The sequence below is a fragment of the Delphinapterus leucas genome, chromosome 19 (assembly GCF_059928025.1).
Source record: "Delphinapterus leucas isolate spDelLeu-1000000601 "Yukka" chromosome 19, BTC_Dleu_Yukka2, whole genome shotgun sequence".
Lineage (NCBI taxonomy): Eukaryota > Metazoa > Chordata > Mammalia > Artiodactyla > Monodontidae > Delphinapterus > Delphinapterus leucas.
The window spans coordinates 6392192-6412245 of record NC_143147.1 but is presented as its reverse complement, the minus strand read 5'-3'; the positions used below and the strand labels follow the sequence as shown (position 1 = coordinate 6412245).

At 49.4% G+C, this 20054-nt stretch overlaps 1 long non-coding RNA gene across 10 annotated transcripts in view; it reads left to right on the top strand.

Moving 5' to 3' along the window:
• The window catches only part of LOC111171078 (uncharacterized), a 108427-nt gene that overhangs the window by 40609 nt on the left and 47764 nt on the right, over positions 1-20054 (top strand). For all 10 annotated transcript variants that reach the window (XR_016388802.1, XR_016388801.1, XR_016388807.1 and 7 more), the window contains one exon: positions 1-20054. This exon is cut by the window's left edge and continues 17585 nt beyond it. This is a non-coding gene — a long non-coding RNA (uncharacterized LOC111171078).

Here is a 20054-nt window from a genome sequence, read left to right as displayed (position 1 = left end):
AGTCCCTGAAGGTGAGGGCGGCCCTGCAGACCCCAGCCCTCTCCTCCACGTCTAGTAGGTGGAAGACCCACTTCTCCTTGCCATTCCAGAAGCGGTTCTGGAGCTGTCCTGGGAGGGCTTCTGGGGTTATGCAGGCTGAGCCCGTTGCTACGCCCCCACTTCCCCACAAGAGCCTCCAGAGCAAGCAGTTTGCCCTGTTGCCTGAATGACCACCGCCCACCAGTTTTCTCAGGAAAGAATCAGGGGTTTCTGTAGCAGCGTCTGCAGGCAGCTCTGCTTCTGGGGACCACGTTCACATCTTCTGTGTAAACACCGAGAACCTTCCCTGACATGTGCCCCTGGCTGACCACCTCCGCATGCTGACCACAGGTCCCAGTGCGGGCGTCACACCGACCGCCCGCCTCAGCCTCCTCTTGTTGTCAGAGCTGCTCCAGGCCCTGCTCAAGCCCCGTGCACCCACCTTTCACAGGGCTGTCCTGCACCCCCACCTTCAGCAGGAGTTCCCCTAAGTATTTAAGTGAAGGGGTCCAGAGATAAGGAAGGACGCTACAAACAAACAGATGGAACCAGCTGGGACCAAGATGGCAACGAGTGTGACCTCCAACCGACCCCGAGTCTCATCACATGTTGAATTTACTATATCTGCCTATTAAGTGACACACCCACCGGCGGCCATGGCTGGACATGAAGGACCAGAAACGGGTAAAAGGAGGTGGTACCCCAGCCCCTTGGAAGAAGCCCCGCCCCTTTCCCCGGAAGGCCTCTTTATCCCATCACTAGCCTCACTGCTCCTCCCTTTGTCTTCACTCTTTGAAATTAAACCGCTCTCTCCAGGAGGGCGAGAAGGTGATCTGTGAGCTCAGTTCCCGCTTCTCCACTCTTTGGCCACTGAGTAGAGCCTGTGCTGTGTTGGTCTCGGCTTTGGTTCTGTTATTTGCCTACTTGAACTCACGTGGGAAAAGGAAGCCTTCCCCACTGGGGCAGAGCGCCTCGCAGGCTGGGGCCCGAGCAGGGTCCACGTGACTTCACTTGGTAACAGTCTGTAAGGGCACGGTGGTCTCTGCCCGCGGGGTGGGGAGGGAACGCCTACAGCCACAGCACCGGCTCCGTGGACGGCACGGCCCCTCGTGGGCCTGGACCATGTGCTCTCGTCCCCCCACGCCTGACACCCCTGACAGTCGTGACGTGGTGACACTGGCTGCTGGGCGTCCAGTCAGGGGGGACCAGAGGCAGCACCTGGTGCCAGGTGAGACGTGCCTTTTCACGGGCAGGGGACATAGGAGATATTAGGACTTTGTGTCTAGAAAACAAACCAAGCGGCTAGAAGGTGATCTGAGCCGTGGACTTGAAACCCACGTGCGAGGTGAGGGCTCCCACTGGACACTGGCTCGGGAGCTTCCGCACAGGCGATACCACACCCGTGCTTCCCGCCCGACCCCTCCAGGTCTCCCTGTGGGCACAGCTGGGCCTGCACCCCTCAGGCTCCCCAACCCAGAGCCTGGAGGGCCGACGCTGGCAGGGCCTGGGGACGCAAGGGGTCCCTCCACCAACGCTGCTCGGGCCCTCCTGCCCAGTGAGCAGGGGAGGGAAGCCCCGTGTTGTCTGAGGCCCGGCACAGGCGAAGCTCGCAGCATCCCCCCTTCAAGGACCCCCGGCCCCACCCTGCTTCCGTAGGCCCACCGCCTGCGCCTCCTGGTGCCCGCGTCCCACCGACCCCCATTCCCGGTGTGGACGTCCACGAGCACGAGCTGCTCTGTGTCCTGTTCCCACATGGGACACCCCCATCCCTGCTTCTCCCTAATGACGGCCCGGACCCCGAATGTTCTGGGCAGGAAGAGGGCAAGGAGGACGCCGGCCTGTCCCGTCTGCCTCCCGGGGGCCCAGACACAGGGCTCGGGGCTGCTGGGCCTTGAGGTCTGGATGCCCCCAGGTGTGGGATGAAGCTGCCACTGCCCGCTGGAGCTGCTCCTTCCGAGACTCAGGAAACAGGGGGACCCACAAAACGGAGCCCATCCCCAGGCTCTGCTGCAAGTCTGGTCGGATTTGCTCTCCCGATCCTGAAGACAGACCTGCGGGAAACAGAGCCTGCGATTCCCACACTGACGGTGTTCTGTGGAATTTCCACTAGACCCCTTCCTACCCTGTTCTGAGCAAAGTACTAGTCAGTCCATGCTACCATCACCTCACGAGCAGACCGGGAAGCTGAGGCTCCGAGAAGCCAAGTAATCCAGCCGGAAGCACAGCTGTGGGACCACGGAGTGTGGTCTGCACCCGCCGCCCGCCCAGGGGGACTGCCCACTCCCCACAGCTTCCACGCCTGTTCCTTTCAACCCCTCCCGGGACCAGCTCACAGAGCCTCCTCTTGGGGGTACTCACTTACTTTCTTCTAACAGGATCCGTCTCGCTATCCTGTTCTGGGATCACCCGGAAGCTTGTCACTGAAGCAGGATCAGCCTCACGTCACCAGGGCAGCTTTCCTGGATCACACGCACCACCTGCACGTCCACTCCCAGCTCAGACCCAGAAAGGGCCCCTCATCCCCGAGCCCCATCGCTCTGCCTGGGCTCCCACCCCCTCCTGCCTGGTCCGTCCCTCTCATGTCCCCTGCAGCGTCACCAGGAGCTCCCACCTGCCCCAGGCAGGCTGTCTGCTCTGTCCGGGGGAGGCCTCTGTGGTGTCAGGTGGAAGACACAAGAGGTACCCGTGGGGCCTCCCTCACGCAGCACAGTGGCCAGCACCCGGCTACTCACCCCATCACTCTAGATGGACAGGGGTTCAGGGGGCCTGTGGCATCTCCCGGTTCTCATCTCATCCCAGCGCTGCCCACAGGGAAGTAGTCAAGCAACCCTCTGCCGGCTGCATACACACGCCCCCCTCCCAGCCCACGGGGCTCTCGTGGCCAGGCCCCTCCCAGGGTATGGAGCTCACCTGGGCAGGTACCCAGCAGCCCACGGGGCTCTCCTGGTCAGGCCCCTCCCCAGGTATGGAGCTCACCGGGGCAGGAACCCAGCAGCCCCCGGGGCCCTCGTGGTCAGGCCCCTCCCCAGGTATGGAGCTCACCTGAGCAGGCACCCAGCAGCCCATGGGGATCTCGTGGTCAGGCCCCTCCCAGGATACGGGGCTCACCTGAGCAGGCACCCAGCAGCCCACGGGGCTCTGGTGGTCAGGCCCCTCCCAGGATATGGAGCTCACCTGAGCAGGCACCCAGCAGCCCACGGGGCTCTCGTGGTGAGGCCCCTCCCAGGATACAGAGCTCCCCTGGGCAGGTACCCCGGCAAGGCTGGGCACACAGGAACCGTGCACGTAGCCCTCATTTCAGAGCACCCCCAGCTCACATGTTCATCAGAGCTGACCCTGAGCACCTCAGAGCAGGACCTGAACTAACAAACAGCAGCTCAGGGACATGTCTGTGACCCTGGGCTTCACTCTGTGTGGCCTCCTTCCGCCTGGTCTTCCAGAGGCTTCCACTGCAGTCGGGGCACCAGGCCTCTGTCTCCACCCACCACCCCTCTTCTCCCTGACTCCTGGGTTCCTCTCATTAGGAGAGGGCCTTCTTGAAGTTGTCTCCCACTCATGGGCCAGATAAAATGATTAGAAAACAAGCCAGAGCTGCAGCCCCTCGTCTGTCCTGACTCAGGAGCCCACACCTGTTCCTTGGACCTGGCCGGTGCAGCAAGGCCCATTTTCTGCAGCTATAAGCCCCCGAGGGGCGAGGATTGGCTGACCTGGGCAGCATGACCCGGCTGGCCAGCCCTCCCCACGTGTGCCTGGGTTGAGGTCTATATAAACACCGCTCCAGGCAGCAAGAGCCCCTGCAGCTGTGCCTGACGCCATATTCTCTGCCCCGTCAGCAGTCTCGGGGCTGGGCGGGTGGGAGTCAGTGAGAAGCCACGGCTCTGTGGGTGGCCCGGTGTGAGTGGGGCTCTGCTGGACTTTCTGCAGGAATTGCCGGGCTGCCACCTGCTAAAGAAGAGGATGTGTCACCCATAACTGCTGCTGGAATTTCTCCCCGGGCAGAGGTGAGGAAGGAAAAAAGCAGTGGGGGCCTGGACAGGAGGGGTACCTCAGGCAGGGAAATGGAAAGCTTCCAGAAGAGCGCCCGGGGCCAGGACCATCCTGGCTGGCCTGCAGGCACCAAGTCGGCCGGTGTGCTGTCGCTGCGGTGGCTCCACGGCCCTTCCTGTAGGGTTTCAAGTCCTTGTACATATTCAGGTGTTTTACCTGGGAAGGGTGGGAACAGTTCAGCAGCAGCTGGCCTGGGGCTCAGCTCACGTTTACTCACAGATGCCTCGGCACAGTCCCCCAGCTTTGCAATGAGGACGCTCCTTGCGGGGTGGGGGGGGGCTGCTGGCTGCATGTGAGACGATTCCCCACCTCCGACCAACTTCAGAATTGTTTACCACTGGAGCAAGTGTCCTGATAGGGTTTTCATCTGTGTAACTAGTGGGTTCTTAATTAGCAACGTGAACGGTGACATCAGAAGTCCTGAATCAGGATGGAAATACTTATCCCCAACAGGTACAGGCATAAAAACCTGGGGAGGCTGTGTGCAGCCGGCACCCTCAGGGATGGGCTTCTGACTGACCCCTCAACATTCTGGTGTCCAGCCACTGCTTTAGGATTTCTGGGGCCCAATGCTGACCCTAAGCGTTCTGTAACCCAGCCTTTGTGGGCGTTTAATGAGACCCGCACTCCAGGGTCCTACAGAGCAGGGTCTGTGTGACCGTTCTGTGGTTTCTGTAACAAATGAACACAAGCTGGGTGGTTTAAAACAACAGGAATTCATCCTCCCCCAGTCCTGGAGACCAGACATCTGAGATCAAGGTGTTGCAGGACAGAAGTCCCTCCAGAGGCTCCAGGATAGGGTTCTTCCTGCCTTTTCCAGCTTTGGGGGGCTCCAGGCATTCCCAGGCTTGCGGCTCCATCCCTCCCGTCTCTGCCTCTGTCTTCACGTGGCTTCTCCGCTGTCTGTGTTTCTCCTCTTTTGTCTCTCATAAGGACTCTCTCAATTGGATTGAGGGTCACCCTAACCCAAGATGACCTCATCTCTAGATCCTTAACTACATATACAAAGACCCTTTTCCCAGATATGGTCCTGTTCACGTGTTCTGGGGGGGCACATCTTTTGGAGCCAGCATTCAACCCATTACCTGTGTATAAAATAACCCTCATTTTAGGAGATTACCAAGGTCCCGTATGGACTGGCACAGACAGCAGCCATGTGGGTTGGGGTGGGGAGAATGAGGACCCTGGAATCACCTGGAAAGGATGAAGTCCTGGCTGCATTAGGTGAGCTCTTCCACCAAGGGGCCGGCGGAAACAGCCACTCCACTCTGTCCGTGGAAAGGGACCCAGTGCCGAGTCCAGAAATGGTTATATTGCAAAGCTGGCTCTCCTGGGATCTCATCATCAATAGCATCATGTAACCAATAACTACGGGCTTGGGGGAATCGGTTTCTGGCACGTGATGACGGCACTGTCTCTTTAAGCTCATCCAGCCTAGAATAGGAATGTTTGAAGGAGAAGAGTTTGGGAGATTGGGAAGCTTGGTTGTCAAGGAAACTGAGCAGGTTTGTCAAGGTTGTCAAGGAAACTTCTCCCTTAAACTGAAGGCAGGGCTGGGAGAGCTGAACTCCAGGGATCTTTTAAAGGGGCTGCTCTGAAGCACCATCGCCTAAGAGGAGGTCTCAGCGTGAGCTGGGGTTTGAGAAAAGTGTGATGAGATGAAGCCTGACTTTCTGTGACAGCTGGGGAGGGGTTTGTAAAGCACCTTGGCTTTTAAGGCAAAGATTGTTGCTGGAACAAAGTGTCTCCCCAAACTGGGCTGGAGGTCAAGATGTCTCTGTCCCTTTCTTGTGAGAGTCCAGGGCAGGTGGGTGTCAGGTCCCAGGCTCTGGCCCCCTGGTTTCTCCTCCCTGCTTCCAGGTGAGGGCTCCAACCAGCAGGGTGGGGTGACCAGGTGGGCATCATGCCCTCCATCCTAGGATGCAGGCTGGTCAAGGCCATCACCACCTCCACCCCTTCCCCTTGGTAACACGAGACACTACACCCCAGCTGGAAGGGGTGGGAAGGCTGGGAGGTGCAGGGTAGCTGTGAACAGGAAAAAGGGAAATGGGTTCTGATGGGCGGCTGTGCGGCTCTGCTGTGAGGGTCACCTGGACGGTAGCTCACAGACACTGGGTCCTGTGAAGCTTCAATGCCTTGTGGTTCTGGAAATCCTATAGGAGACGATCCACAGCAGGTGAAGCTAATGCTTTCAGTGGAGCTGGTGAAGCCAAAGATCTGCAGTTCAGACTGAAGATGCTGATGTGGGCGTACATACAGGACAAAATCATCTTGTGTGAATGTAGTTCAGGCACGTTTAACGTGAATGCAGCCATGTTAATGCCTAGCATCTTCTATCTTGTGCCTCCCCTCAGGGACCCCCTCCTCAGTTCCTGAGGATCCTGTAACTCACGTACAGGGGGATGGAGAGTGGGCTCTGTCCAGTCTGAGCCCTGAATTAACCCTGCGTGTGAGTCTGCTCAGGACTGCCGTAACAAATAGCACAGACTGGGCAGCTTGAATAGCAGACCTATCTCCCAGTCCTGGATGCTGTCGGAGGTCAAGGTGTGTGCACGCTGGCTTCTCCTGAGGCCTCTCTCCTTGGTGCTTAGACAGCCATCTTCTCCCCAGGTCCTCACATGGTCTCCCCCTGTGCCTATCTGTGTCCTAATCTCTTCTTGTAGGACATCAATCCTATTGGATTAGGATCCACCCTACTGACCTCATTTTTACCTTGATCACCTCTTTAAAAATCCCATCTCCAAATACAGCCACATCCTGGGGTCCTGGGGGTTAGGGATTCAGCATGTGAATTTGGGGGGACGTGACTGAGCCTATACCATCCTCCTCAGGAACCAAGTGTGCTTCGGTCCTTCCTTCCCTCAGGTCACGAGGTGATATAATGGCTCAAGGAGAGGCCACTCGTGCAGAGTGTGTGTCCCAGCTGGGGAAGCCTTCTCTGCTCTCTCTGATCAGGCCGTGGCAGTGCCGGCCCAGTCCTGAGGTGAGCAGTTCTGGGGTTTCCTGCCGTGTCGCCCGGCCTGCTGAGGTGCTCATTGTCAGGGAACCCAAGAGCCAGCAGCCTAGTGGGGATGCCGGGGACTCTCAGGGCCTTGGCAGATGTCTCTCCCGGCAGATACCCTAGCGAAAGTGGGGAAACATTTGGGGGATTACAGGTGGGAGAGAGTCAGTCTCGTTTATGCTTCAGAAAGACCAGGTTGGGGTGGGATGTGAGACACACCGTGGGGCAGGGAGCTTTGTCAGGCCTGATGGAGGAACCAGGCACCAGATCGGGCTTGGGCCAGGGCTGTGGGCGTAGAGGGGAATTAGTGTGGGAACTGGCCACAGACTGTTGTCAAAATATCGGATTCCCTGTGCACCAAGGCCGAACAGAAATACGGAGACAGGGGGTTTGGAGGAAGAGAGAGATGGCTTTATTTTTCTGCTAGGCAGCAGGGAAGACACAGCCGGCTAGCACCTCAAGAACTGGGCACCCCCTCATCGAGAATCAGGGAAGATTTTATACGTGGGGCTCTCGCAGTCGGGGTATAGGATAAGGATAAAAGTAGCGAAGGTCTTGCATTCCTCCTTTCCTCTGCATTATTTCAAAAGAGTCATAGCTGGCGTCAGGCCACCCGGTAATTGGGTCCAACAGTCTGGTAATTGCGTCCGTTTGCCTCTGGTTTATTGGCGGTGACCTTGTTTCTGAAATGCAAAAACCATAGGGGGTGATTTTTTAGGAGGGGCGTATAGAATGTAAGTGCTGGACATAATAGGGTTAGGGAGTGAGAGGCAGAGGATGTAACTCTCACAGAGTCAGGGGTGATGGGTGCCGAATGTAAATTACATAGTGTTAGGGAGTGAGGTTAGCTTTGTAAAGTACAAATCTAGTTATTACAAATGAATGACAAAGGAAAACAAGGAGTGATGAACTCTTTCAGGCCAGGTTATATTTCTTCTCTAGCCTGTTCTCTGTTCCCTTTGTTTTCCTTGTTCTCAGGGGAGGGAAAACTTCATTTCTATTTTTGCTGCAAGAAGACTCTGGAGGAGCAGGTGACAGTCACTGGGGCACAAGGAGGGTGGGAGCCTGGGAGACCCCAATGTTACCGAACAAAACATGGGTCCGCTTGCCTGAGTGCAGTAAAGCCAGTCTACTGACACCGGGTGTGGTGAAGGAAGGTGCAGCCTTAATTGTCAAAGTGCCAATGCAAGGAGGCCAGGCAGCCTGTGCTCTAAAACCCCAAACTCCCTGAAGGATTTCAGCAAAGCAATTTTAAAGGCCAAGTGAAGGAGGGGGGGGGTCGCAGCGTATGTGATCAGCTGGTGCACAATTCTCTGGTTGATGGTGAGGTAACAGTCGGTTAACATTATAAATTCTTAGGCGCCAGAAGCTCTGGGGCTACCTGTTCATGATCATCAAGTACTTAATTTCTTCCACTTGGTGGTGGAGGAAGCATGCATCAGACACTGTTATCCAGGTACTTCAGAGAGGAGATACAGCAGAGCATGTGGGGGAGGGGTCTGTCCTGGGAAGGCCCCGTAGGGTCCTGCTTGGTTATACCCGGTGCCTGGGCTCGGCAACCTGGGAAGGTGGGGCTGCTCCTGGGTGTGGGGAGCTGAGGGATCCCAGTCCTCTGAGGGGCTTGTTAGTCCCCAAGGTGAGATGGGGGTACAGTGAGTGGACAGAGGCGTCTGGCCTGGGGGAGGGGTCCAGGCTGGAAATGTCACTGGAATCATCGCAGGGAGCGAGAGGAAAGGCAAAGTGCGGGCAGATGGGTCACAGCAGACTACGTGTAGGTGACTGCGGTCCTGGTGGAAGCAACTCAGAGCCAGAAAGGAGTGGCCGTCAGGGGCTCAGCTCCATTCTCCTGTTCCTTTGTAAAACCGCTGTGTCAGAGTTTGAGACACAGCCAGGAGACGTCTGGGCCCAGTGCTTCCATGGCTTCATCAAAGGGCCCAGGGGGAACAGAGAGCCACTGCAGGCCCCGCCCATGTCCGCACTGGGAATGAACCCCATCGGGGCTCCTGGGCTCACAGACTTGAGGGAACCTCTGTCCTCAGGACCGGTCTTCCTCCCTCCTCTCACCTGCTGGTCAGAGGCCCAGGAACCCCCAATCTGGCTCCACCCCCAGGGCCTGGATTCAGAGTCCCAGGAACCCCCAACCTGGCTCCACCCCCAGGGCCTGGATTCTGGGACAGTTTAGGGGTAAGCAAGACCCTCACGCTCCTTTATCTGCCTGAGGGTGAGAATGTCTTAAACGCTGCAATTGACTGATTATGGAGGGCTGAGTGTTTCCAGCAAGTATGGGTGGAAAGATGGGGCGTGAAGTTCCTGTGTCTGCATGAAGATCTGTGTGTTTCCCTCGGCCCGTCAACATCCTCCCAGGAAGCCCAGATCCAGGATTACGAGGGCAGAGGCTCTCCCCTTGCTTATCTGTAACTTCCCACTCCCACAGCAAGGAACCTGGCTCCCACCATCTGCCATTTATCTGTGCATTGCTCCTTTCCAGGTTACATGTGCAGAGGTTTCAGAATTGTTAGCTACTACACCCTGGAAAGAACTTTGTAGAATAAAGCCCACTGTTTATATACAGTCCATTTTGCCTTTAGTCTACAGATTCCATTCATTTCCAAAAGTAGCTTAGGTTAGCAGCTTTTATCCCATCCCCTACAGTGAGTTGTTTCCATATATTTCTAATACAGTTAGACTCTGTCACATTATGCATTCCATCCTGCAACATGCCTACATTCTAAATAACTAAATTTGAAAAGATTATGATTGGCCCCTTGGGCTATACACATCTGTGGGCTTAGACAAATGCATAGTGACCGGTATCCACCCTATAGTATCACATGGACTACTTCAAACCCCCCACCCCATGATCTGCTTATTATCTATGTAGCTTTGCCTTTCCCGGAATGTCATCAATGAGGTCATACTGTGTGCAGCCTCCGCAGACTGGATTCTTTCACTTAGCAGTATATACTGAAGATTTATCCATGTCTTTCCATGGATTGGTGGTGCATTCCTTTCTGCTGAGTAGTATTCCACTGCATGTGTATGGGAGGAAGAACAATTTTCCCTCTACTTTTCTAGGTTCTTGGTTGAGGCCACCCCTGCCCCTGTAATAAAAGACAGATTACCAGGAGAAAAGCCGAAGTTTAATAACATGTATACCTTCTGAATACAGGGGGGATGCCACGGAAAACTGAGTCACTCCCTGAAATGGCCAAAACCATCCCCTTAAATACCGTTTTCAGCTAAAAACAGAAGAAAGATGCTGGGGAAGTGGGGAAGGCCAGTTACGGCAGGTTATCATGCAAAGCACAGTAAACAAGGGTATGACTGTTTGCACGTTTAAGTCAGGACTTCCCCATTGGAAGAGTTACTTAAGATTATTCTTCTATGTTTGGTGCAAAGAGGGACATACCCTCATAAATGGAGATTTCTCTGTTGTAAATGTCCTTCATAAAACAGCAATCTCAGTTTCCTGAGATTTTTTTAAAAATTTATTTTATTTTTGGCTGCATTGGGTCTTCGTTGCTGCGTGCAGGCTTTTCTCCGGTTGTGGCTAGCAGGGGCTACTCTTCATTGCGGTGCGTGGGCTTCTCATTGTGGTGGCTTTTCTTGTCGTGGAGCACAGGCTGTAGGCGTGCAGGCTTCAGTAGTTGCGGCAGGTGGGCTCAGTAGTTGTCGCTCGCGGGCTCTAGAGTGCAGGCTCAGTAGTTGTGGCGCACAGGCTTAGTTGCTCTGCGGCATGTGGGATCTTCCCGGACCAGGGCTCGAACCCGTGTTCCCTGCATTGGCAGGCGGACCCTTAACCACTGAGCCACCAGGGAAGCCCCTTTTTTTTTTTTTTTAAAGCAGACCAATAATCCTGATGCCAGAGAGACATATTTTGGGGTGGCATATTCTACTCGCCTTGACATGGATGTACCCCAATTTACTTATGCATTCATCTTTTGAAGGATATCCTGATTTCTTCTAAGTTTTTAGCCATTGTGAAAGTGATGCTGTGCATAATTGCATCCTTGTTTGCATTTGGACATAGATTTTCAAACCAGTTGCCTAAATACTGGAAGAATGATTGTTGGATCCCAACGTGAGACTTGTTTAGCTTTGGAAAAAACTGCTAAATTGTCTTACAAAGTGGCTGTACATGCATCCCCCCAGCTATGAGGGAGAGTTCCTTTTGTTCCTCACCCTCTAGCAATTGGTATTGTCATAGTTTTGGAGCTTAGCAGTCCTAATAGGTGTGCTGTGATATCTCATGATTTTAATTTCTAATTCCCTAATGGTATGATGTTGAGCTTGTTTCTGTATGATTTTTACTATCTGTTTATCTTTTTCGGTGGGATATCTGTTCAGATCATGCTGTTCACATTCATGCTGAGAGGAGCCCTGTCTCCTCAGGATCCGCTGGGGCTTCAGCTTTGGGACACTGGGGGGTCCAGTTCATGCTGACAGGAGCCTGGTCTCCTCAGGACCTGCCGGGAGGTCATGCCGCTGGGGGAAAAGGTGAGGAAAAGTGGGGAGAAGGTTCCTATATGTTGCTGACTGCTGAGGGTGTCTGTCTTCAGAAGACCCAGGAGAGGAAGGGCTTGATGTGGAAAACTGGGTTTTTGGCCCCTTTTGTGTGTGGTGTAGACAGAGTGCAGTGTTGTTCTTTGGCGCGTGGCGTCTGGTTTTCCCAGCACCGTTCATTGAGGGGACTGTCCTTTCCCTGGTGTGTGTTCTTGGCTCCTTTCTTGTGAATGAACTGACCACATACCTGTAGGTTTATTTCTGGGCTCTCTGCTCCGTGTGCCTGTTTTTGTGCCAATTCCACACTTTTTTGGGACTGTAGCTTCGTAATGTACTGTGGAGTCAGGGAGCTAGATGCCTCCAGCCTGTTCTCCTTCCTCAGGGTCGCTTTGGCTCTTCTGGGTCCTTTGTGGCTACAACACAAATGTTAAGATTGTTTATTCTGTTTCTATGAAATGTCATTGAAATTTTGGTAGTGGTTACGTGTATGTGTACATTGCTTTGGGTAGCATGGACATTTTCACAATATTTTCACCCATGTGCATGGGATATCTTTCCATTGATTCGTGTCTGTTCAGTTTCTTTCATCAATGTCTTAGTTTTCAGTGTGCAGGTCTTTCAAGCCCTTGGTTGAATTTATTCCTAGTTTTTTGGGGGATGAGATTATAAATGGAATTGTTTTCTTAATTCCTCTTTCTGATAGTTCATCATTAGTGTATAGAATCACAAATGATCCTGCAGTTTTACTGAATTCATTTTTTTAGTTTTGACCGTCTTTTTGGTGGTTTTATGTGGAAGCCTAGAATTCAGAAATCCCACTGTTTTCCACTACACCCAGGTCATCTACAGCACCCAAGACCTAGTGAATCTTAATATTTTCTTCCCACGGTGCCTCTCAATACCATGTGGACAAAATGATTAGCATCACCACTTTGGTTGAATTTGGTCTGGGTAAGTCTTGGCCTCTAGCAATGTTTGATGTCGTCTCTGATTTTATGGCATGTTACTGACATGGTTGTATTGAAAGGTATTTTCTAGTAAATTTCAAATTTAAAGTTTAAAGTTTAAATAGCAGTACAAAGTTTTCTACCTTCACACCAAACACTGCAGTGTGTTTTAGCCCAAACAGGGCCAGTCTCCCAGGGAACCAGGACATAACCCCCCAAAGGAGGGATAATTATGGTTTCCACATTATAAGCCTATCCACAGGACCACTTCAGCTTTCACCAGCTGCCCCAACTTTGTGGAAATGTCTTTTCCCATTCTAATCCAGGTTTCTTTTTCTGGAACCATCACTGGGATTTCCCTCATTTTAAAAACCTTCATGGATTGAAAGTGTACAAGATGAGTATGATCTCGTGGATTTTCCTGTATGGCTTCTTTCACTTAGGATGTCTTCAGTGTTTATCCATATTGTAACATGTATCATTTTTTTCATTGTGATTGAAAACACATAACATTTATCATTGAAGTCATTTTAAGTATACACTTCTATAGCATTAAATACATTCACATTGTTGTAAAAACGTCCTCACCACCCATCTCCAGAACTCTTTCATTTTCCCCAAGTGAAACTATAACCATTAAACACTTATTCCCCTCAACCCCTGGCAAACTTATTCTACTTTTTGTCTTTGAATTTGACTTATCTGGGTACCTCATAATAGTGCAATCATAGAATGTTTGTCCTTTTGTGTCTGGCTGGTTTCACTTAGCATAATGACTTCAAGGTTCATCCACATTGCAACCTGTGTGAGAATTACCTTAGTTTTAAAGGTTGAATCATATGCCATTGCGTATATACTACCCTGTACTTATGCATTCGTCTGTTGAAGGACACTCGTGTTGCTTCCGCCTTTTGGCTACTGTGAATAATGTTGCTATGAATATGGGGTACAGATATCGGTTCCATTCCTTGCTTTCTAATATCTTGGGTGTATACCCTGGAGCAGAATTGAGGGATCATATGCTAATTCCACGTTTAAGTTTTTAAGGAGCCGCCGTACTGTTTTCCACAGCGGCTGCACAATTTTACTTTATTCCTTCATATGACAGAATAACGCAGCTTACGGATCTACCTTATTTTGCTTATCCATTCACCCTTTGGTGGACATTTTAATTGTTTCTACCTCGGGCTATTGTGAACGGTGCTGCTATGAATATTGGTGTATAAGTTTTTATTTGAACACTGCTATCTGTTCTTTGGGTATATATCTAGGAGTGGAGTTGTTGAAACATGATAATTACATTTTTATGTTTTTGAGAAAATGCCAAGGTTTTGTACACATAGATTGCACCATTTTACATTTCCATAAGTAAAGTTTAAGGGTCCCCATTTCCCTACATTGTTGCCAACATTTGTTATTTTTATTTATTTTTGATATAGCCATTCTAGTGTGTGTGAAGGGCTATCACATTGTGGTTTTAATTTGCATTTCCATCATGACTACTGATGTGTGACATCTTTTCATGTGCTTGTTGACCACTTGTATGCCTTGTGTGGAGAACAGTCCATGCGAGTCCTTTGTGCATTCCAAAAATTGGGTTGCCCTTTTACTGAGCGGTAAAAAGTTCTTGATATATTCTGGATAAAGACTCCTATTAGATATATGATGTGCCTATGTTTTCTTCCATTCTGTGGGCTGTCTTTTTACTTTCTGGATAGCCTCTTTTGATGTACAAAGGTGTGTAATTTTGAGGAACTCCAGATTTTCTGTTTTTTTTCTTTCATTGCTTGTGTTTTAGTGTCAGATCTGAGAAACTATTGCTAAATGCAAGGTCATGAATCCCTTGGTTTATTCCAGAGTACCATCATCCCTCGGTATCCACTGGGCTAGGGTTTAGGTCTGGGGTTTGAGTCAGGTCAGGGTTTAAGGGTCAGGGGTCAGGGTTTGAGAGTCAGGGTAGAGGGTCTAGGGGTCTGGGGTTAGGGTGTTAGGGTTAGAGGTTAGGGTTCCTTAGGGTTAGGGTTAGGTTTAAGCATAACTGGCCCCCGTTGCCCTTCCTTTCTCTTCTCTGAGGTCTCCAGGATGGATAGGATTTGCCCAGGGTCACACATGAGTCAGGGAGTTGAGCTGGACCACTGTCTTTCTACCCTCCAGTCCTGGGCTCTGAGAGAAGAATGAAATGTCTGTACTGTCTCTGAGTGTTTCACATTGAACACGATGTCAGTCACGGGTTGTGGAGGGTGTCTGGAGTCATGCATGGTTCCTTCCTGCCCTCCCATCTGGGAAAGGTGGTGTTGCCCCTGCTCTGCCTGGGCAGCCCCAGTTCCGGCAGAGTGCCCAGACAGGAGGGCACTCAGTGGACATGTGTGGATTAATGCAGGACTGGGTGTAGCCACCTGCCAGCCCTCTGGCTGCTTGAGGGCTGGTGGGGCCCTCCTGGGACTGCAGGCATCCTTTGTCCCATCTGAGTGGGTAGCAATAGACAATCAAGTCTCTGGCAGGACAGTCCTTGGCCTCTGACCATTCAGGCAGGCATCTGTGGTCCTCTAGCTCGGTTCAGCCTGGGCCCTGTCAAGACCCCACGGACAATTAGTGAGCTGACCATGCTGCTGAGCAATGGAACAGCTACCTGGGCAGTGTAGACATTCCTCTGAGATGTTTCAACTACCAACATCCATGCGGTTGAGAATAAGGGCCTCCCCTTCACAGCCTTCACAGCCTTGTAGCCTGCCAAGAGAGGTAATAACCCTCTAAATATTTGAGTGTGTCCCTGACACAACAACCATACAGCACACCGTGGCCCTTCAATCCTTTGTCCTTTTAGGTGTTAGAAATTTTTTTTAATTATAATGGAATTTTATTAAGAATTTATGTTCATCAAGACAATCATAATAGTGTCTAAAAGCAACCCATGGGCAGAAAAAATATTTATAGTATATTTATCTGACAAAGAACTTATACCCATGATATGTTAAAAAGAACTCCTACAAACCAGTAATCTCTTGCAAATTACACAACACATAAAAAACTGTACAAAAAGAGTTGAACCCTTCTCACAAGAGAATGTCCAAATGCTTAATAAACATAAAAAGATGTTGAACTTCATGAGCCACAAAGGAAATGAAAATTAAAACATCCACAATGGAAGATGATATATTTGTAATACAGTTGCATGGCACAAAACTGGTACCCAGAGTATAATAAAGTATTTCTGAAGATCAAATCAGTAAGACAGACTCTACCCAATAGAAAAATGGGCAAAAGACTGGAACAGGTTTTTCACAGAGGAGGAGATCCAAAGAACCAATAAACCAGTAAAGGTGTTCAACTTCCCCCATCATCAGGGAAATACAAATTAAAAGCCAGAATGAAATATTACAGCATAATGACTAGTCAAGTAAAGTCTACCAATAACAAGTGTGGGTAATAATTTAGAACTAGTTGTTAGAAATTTTGACATTCATATTCATTAAGAATCAAAGTTATGGGAGAAACTGGGCCTCCCAATGGGAGGTTCACGCTGAGACTGCATTGTCTTGGAGAGCCATATGCATCCACGTGGCCTCTGGAGAGCCTGCCGATTATGGGTTCCATGGCATTGAATAATTCTCGAGCCTCCCGTTACTTCATTGCACAAGAGTTTCCTTACCACCCTAGCATTTGGTTTCTTCCCTTAGTAAAGGAGAGAGAAGAAACTGGAAAAGGAGCAGTATTGTTTTTCAGGGATGGGCAGTTAATATGGCCAGGGAGATGGCATAACTCAGGGCTCCCACCTCTCAGGGGCAGGAATGAGGTGTGTGTGTCTTCTGAGGGCACATGGGCTGTTCTGGGCCAGCCTCTGAGATGTGAGGACCTGGTGCCCAAGGAAGAGACTTGAGTTTACCACCACCAATGATCCTGACTTTTCAGCAAGTGAAAGAACTTCTTGCAGTCTTGGGAGGGACAGTAAGAGCACTGGATGAGTCGCTGCAGCCCCTGACCCTAAGTGAACCCCTTTCTTCCTTTTGTGTCAGATTCTGTGTTGTGCAGTGAGCTGTCATTGACATAGAATCTGCTGCTTTCTCCCAGCCAGCATCTGTTCTCATGTCCAAGCCTAGTGCCTCAGTTTTCCTTTGGGAATTACATCCCACCTGCTTCCAGTCCAAACAGTTCCAGAAGGATGAGCCCATGTTCCACCCAGCTTGAAGATGGGTTTACAACCCGCATCTAGCCAGTCCCATTTTCCAACTTCTGGTGATGGGTCAAGGATGAGTGAAACCCAAGCCAGGCCAAAGGTATTCAAAACCATGACTTTTCTTAGAACTCAAGAAAAGGAGAAACTTTTTCTTGGAAAAAGGATGGTGAGTGGTTGTCAGCCTAGAACTGCTGTTGGCCCAAGGGCAGTGAGAGAGCCTGTGCCTGTGAATGGGGTCTCCCAAAGGCACTGAGCAGGACAAAGCTTTGGAGAGAAATAAGGTCACCCTGAGAGAGTGTGAGACACTGGACCTGCCAGGTGCAAACCCATTCTTCAACTTGCCACTTGCAAGTATTAAATTATTTCTACCCTTACAATAAATACTAATTTATTTGACTTCAGTAAGTGTGTCCAGTCGCTGAGAATAAAAAAAGTCCTAGTTGAAACATCTGAATCAGTAATCCCTGGTCCATCCTCAGGTGTCCTCACTGGGTAGGCGTGGCTGGGGTAGGTGAAGACACTGGGTGGGGTCATAAACTAGGGGAGCTGGCAAACAGCTCTGTCCCTGCTCCTTCCCTGTCCCGGGAGAGGGAAAGCCTGGAACAGTGGTAGGGTAGCCAGTAGGGGAAGAGGTTCCTCAGTGGTTAATCAGTCTTTTTGTATTTTCCTTAATTTAGGGTCCATTTGGGTAATGTGTTTTTACAAAGAAATCATCCGTTTTCTCTAGATTTCCAGTTTGTTACAATAGGTTTCTCTTATTTGACTTTTAATTTTTCCAGTCTGATTTTCTACAGAATCATCACAAATAATGAACAAATACTGATACTTACTATTAACTGAAGTCCCTATTCACGTTCCCTTTGTTATACCTTTCCTTGTTCCAGGATCTCAAAGGACATGGGGTCATCATGCGTGTTTAGTCTCTTCTGGACTCTGACAGTTGCTCAGACTCTCCTTGTTTCCATGACCTTGACAGCGTGGAGGAGGGCTGCTCAGGTATTCTATAGACTGCCGGGCACTGGGATTTGCTTGGTGGTTTTGTCGTGGTTAGACTTGGCTTTGAAAAAGCAGGCCACAGAGGTGAAGTGCTTCCTCCTCACTATATATCAAGAGGACAGGCTCTTAAGGAAACTTCTCACTTATATTCTTAATTTTGGTCACCTAGCTGAGGTAATGTTTGTCAATTTTTCCCACAGTGAGGTTAATTTTTTCCCATGTCCATCCTGTGTGTCTTATGTAGGAGGAAGTCATAATGCAGAAGCCACACTTGAGGAGAGAGGGGTGAGCTTCACATCCTTGATGGACAGCTGAGTGGCTCTATACATTGTTTAGAAGCTTTCTGCATAGGAGATTTCTATTAAACACCATTCATCAAAAACTCTGTAACTTATTTTTACCAGTTTGGACACGTGAATAATTATTGTAAACTTTTGGTCATAAGCCGGCGCTACATTATTAGACTGCTTAGTTCATTCTTGCTTTGGCTGTTGAGAGCTTTTTCCATTTGCTCCTGTTTCCATTTTACATAATTTTTCTTTTGTGGGTTTTAAAAATTGTTGGTGCTTCTTTACCTTCTGATATTTTAAGATTATCCTGCTTCATATATTTACTGTCTCAGTCCTAGCATCAGCCCTTTCTTCAAAGAGCCCTTGTTCCTTTTATTAGAGAATAGTATTAAAGACTTACATGTGGGAGCTAAATATGCTCCGCTGACAGTGCATGGAAATATGTGCATGTATCCCAGCCTGTGCATATACACATAATTATAAAGATTTCCGTGTGGAACTATGTGTAGGCTAAAGAGAGTTTATACTGATGTCTCCAACCTGATCTGTTATGACATGGATATCGCAACCTTCCTTTGTTGGTGACTTCTCACTTCAGTGGTTAAGAAACCTGGCTTCCACCATTTGTCATTAAATTCAGTGCTTGTCCCATCCGATGACTGATATAGTAGTTTCAGTACTGTTAGCTACTACCCCTCCTGGGAAAGGACTTACAGAGTCCGCTGTGTATGTATGGCATATTTTGCCTTTGGCCTACAGATTCCTCTCATTTCCAAAGTTAACTTAGGTCGGCCTATTTTGTCCCACCACCAACAGTGAGTTTTTTTCATACTTTTCTAAATCAGTGATTGTTTGTTGCATTCTGTATGCCAGTCTTTGACACTCCCATATCTGAAATAACTAAATTTGAATAGATTATAATTTACTTTTTGGGCTGTAAAAAAAAAAATCTGTGGGTGTAGACAAGTGCATAGTGACAGGTATTCACTACTAAAGTATCATATAGACCTCTCAATCACATATTCCATAAACTGTTTACCATGAGTGTTTTGCCTTTTCTAGAAAATGTCATATAAATGAGGTCATAGAGTGTGTAGCACTTCAGACTGGATTCTTTTACTTAGCAATATAAGTGTTAGATTCATCTATTTTTTTTTGCACGGGTTGATGATTCATTCCTTTATATCTCTGAATATTATTGCATTGCATGTATAGGAGAGGAAAAATAATTTTCCCTCTACCCTTCTATGTTCTTCATTGAGATCCCCCTTGTAATGAAAGGGAGATGAACTGGAGAAAACAATCAGAAGTTTAATATACACCATACATACCTCCTGTATACTTGAAAGATACCCAGGAAATCCTAGTCTGGCCCAAGCCATTACCTTAAAGGCTACCTTCAGCTAAGAATAGAAGAAAGATGTTAGGGAATGGAGGAAGCCATTTAAGGGAGGTTTTAGGCAAAGCACAGTAAACAAGGGTATGGTTGTTATGCAGATTTACATCCAGACCTATTTCATTGACAAGCTTTTTTTTTTTTTTAAATATTTATTTATTTGTCTGCACCAGGGGTTAGTTGTGGCATGTGGGACCTAGCCCCCTGACCAGGGATCGAACCCAGGCCCCTGCATTGGGAGTGTGGAGTCTTAACCATTGGACCACCAGGGAAGTCCCGACAAGTCTTTCTTGATATTTAGTCATCATTCAATTCCTGATCCAGAGAGGGACATACCCTTACAAATGGAGATATCCTTAATAAATGTAAATTTACCTCATAAAAGGGCATTTTCTACTTGGTTTTCAAAAATTCTCCTGGGTCTGCTCTTTTTAAAATTAATCAGTCCAAAATAATCCTTTTGTCAAAGGGACATATATTGGGGTCGTGTATTCTGCTCCCCTTGACATGGATGTGCCCTAATTTGCTTATGAATTCATCTACAGAAGGACGTCCTGATATCTTTAAGTTTTTAGCCATTATGAATAGAGCTGCTGTGCATTACTTGATCCTAGTTTTTGTTTGAACACAGGTTTTCAAAGCAGTTGTCTAAATACAAGAGGTACGCTTCTTGGATCCTAAG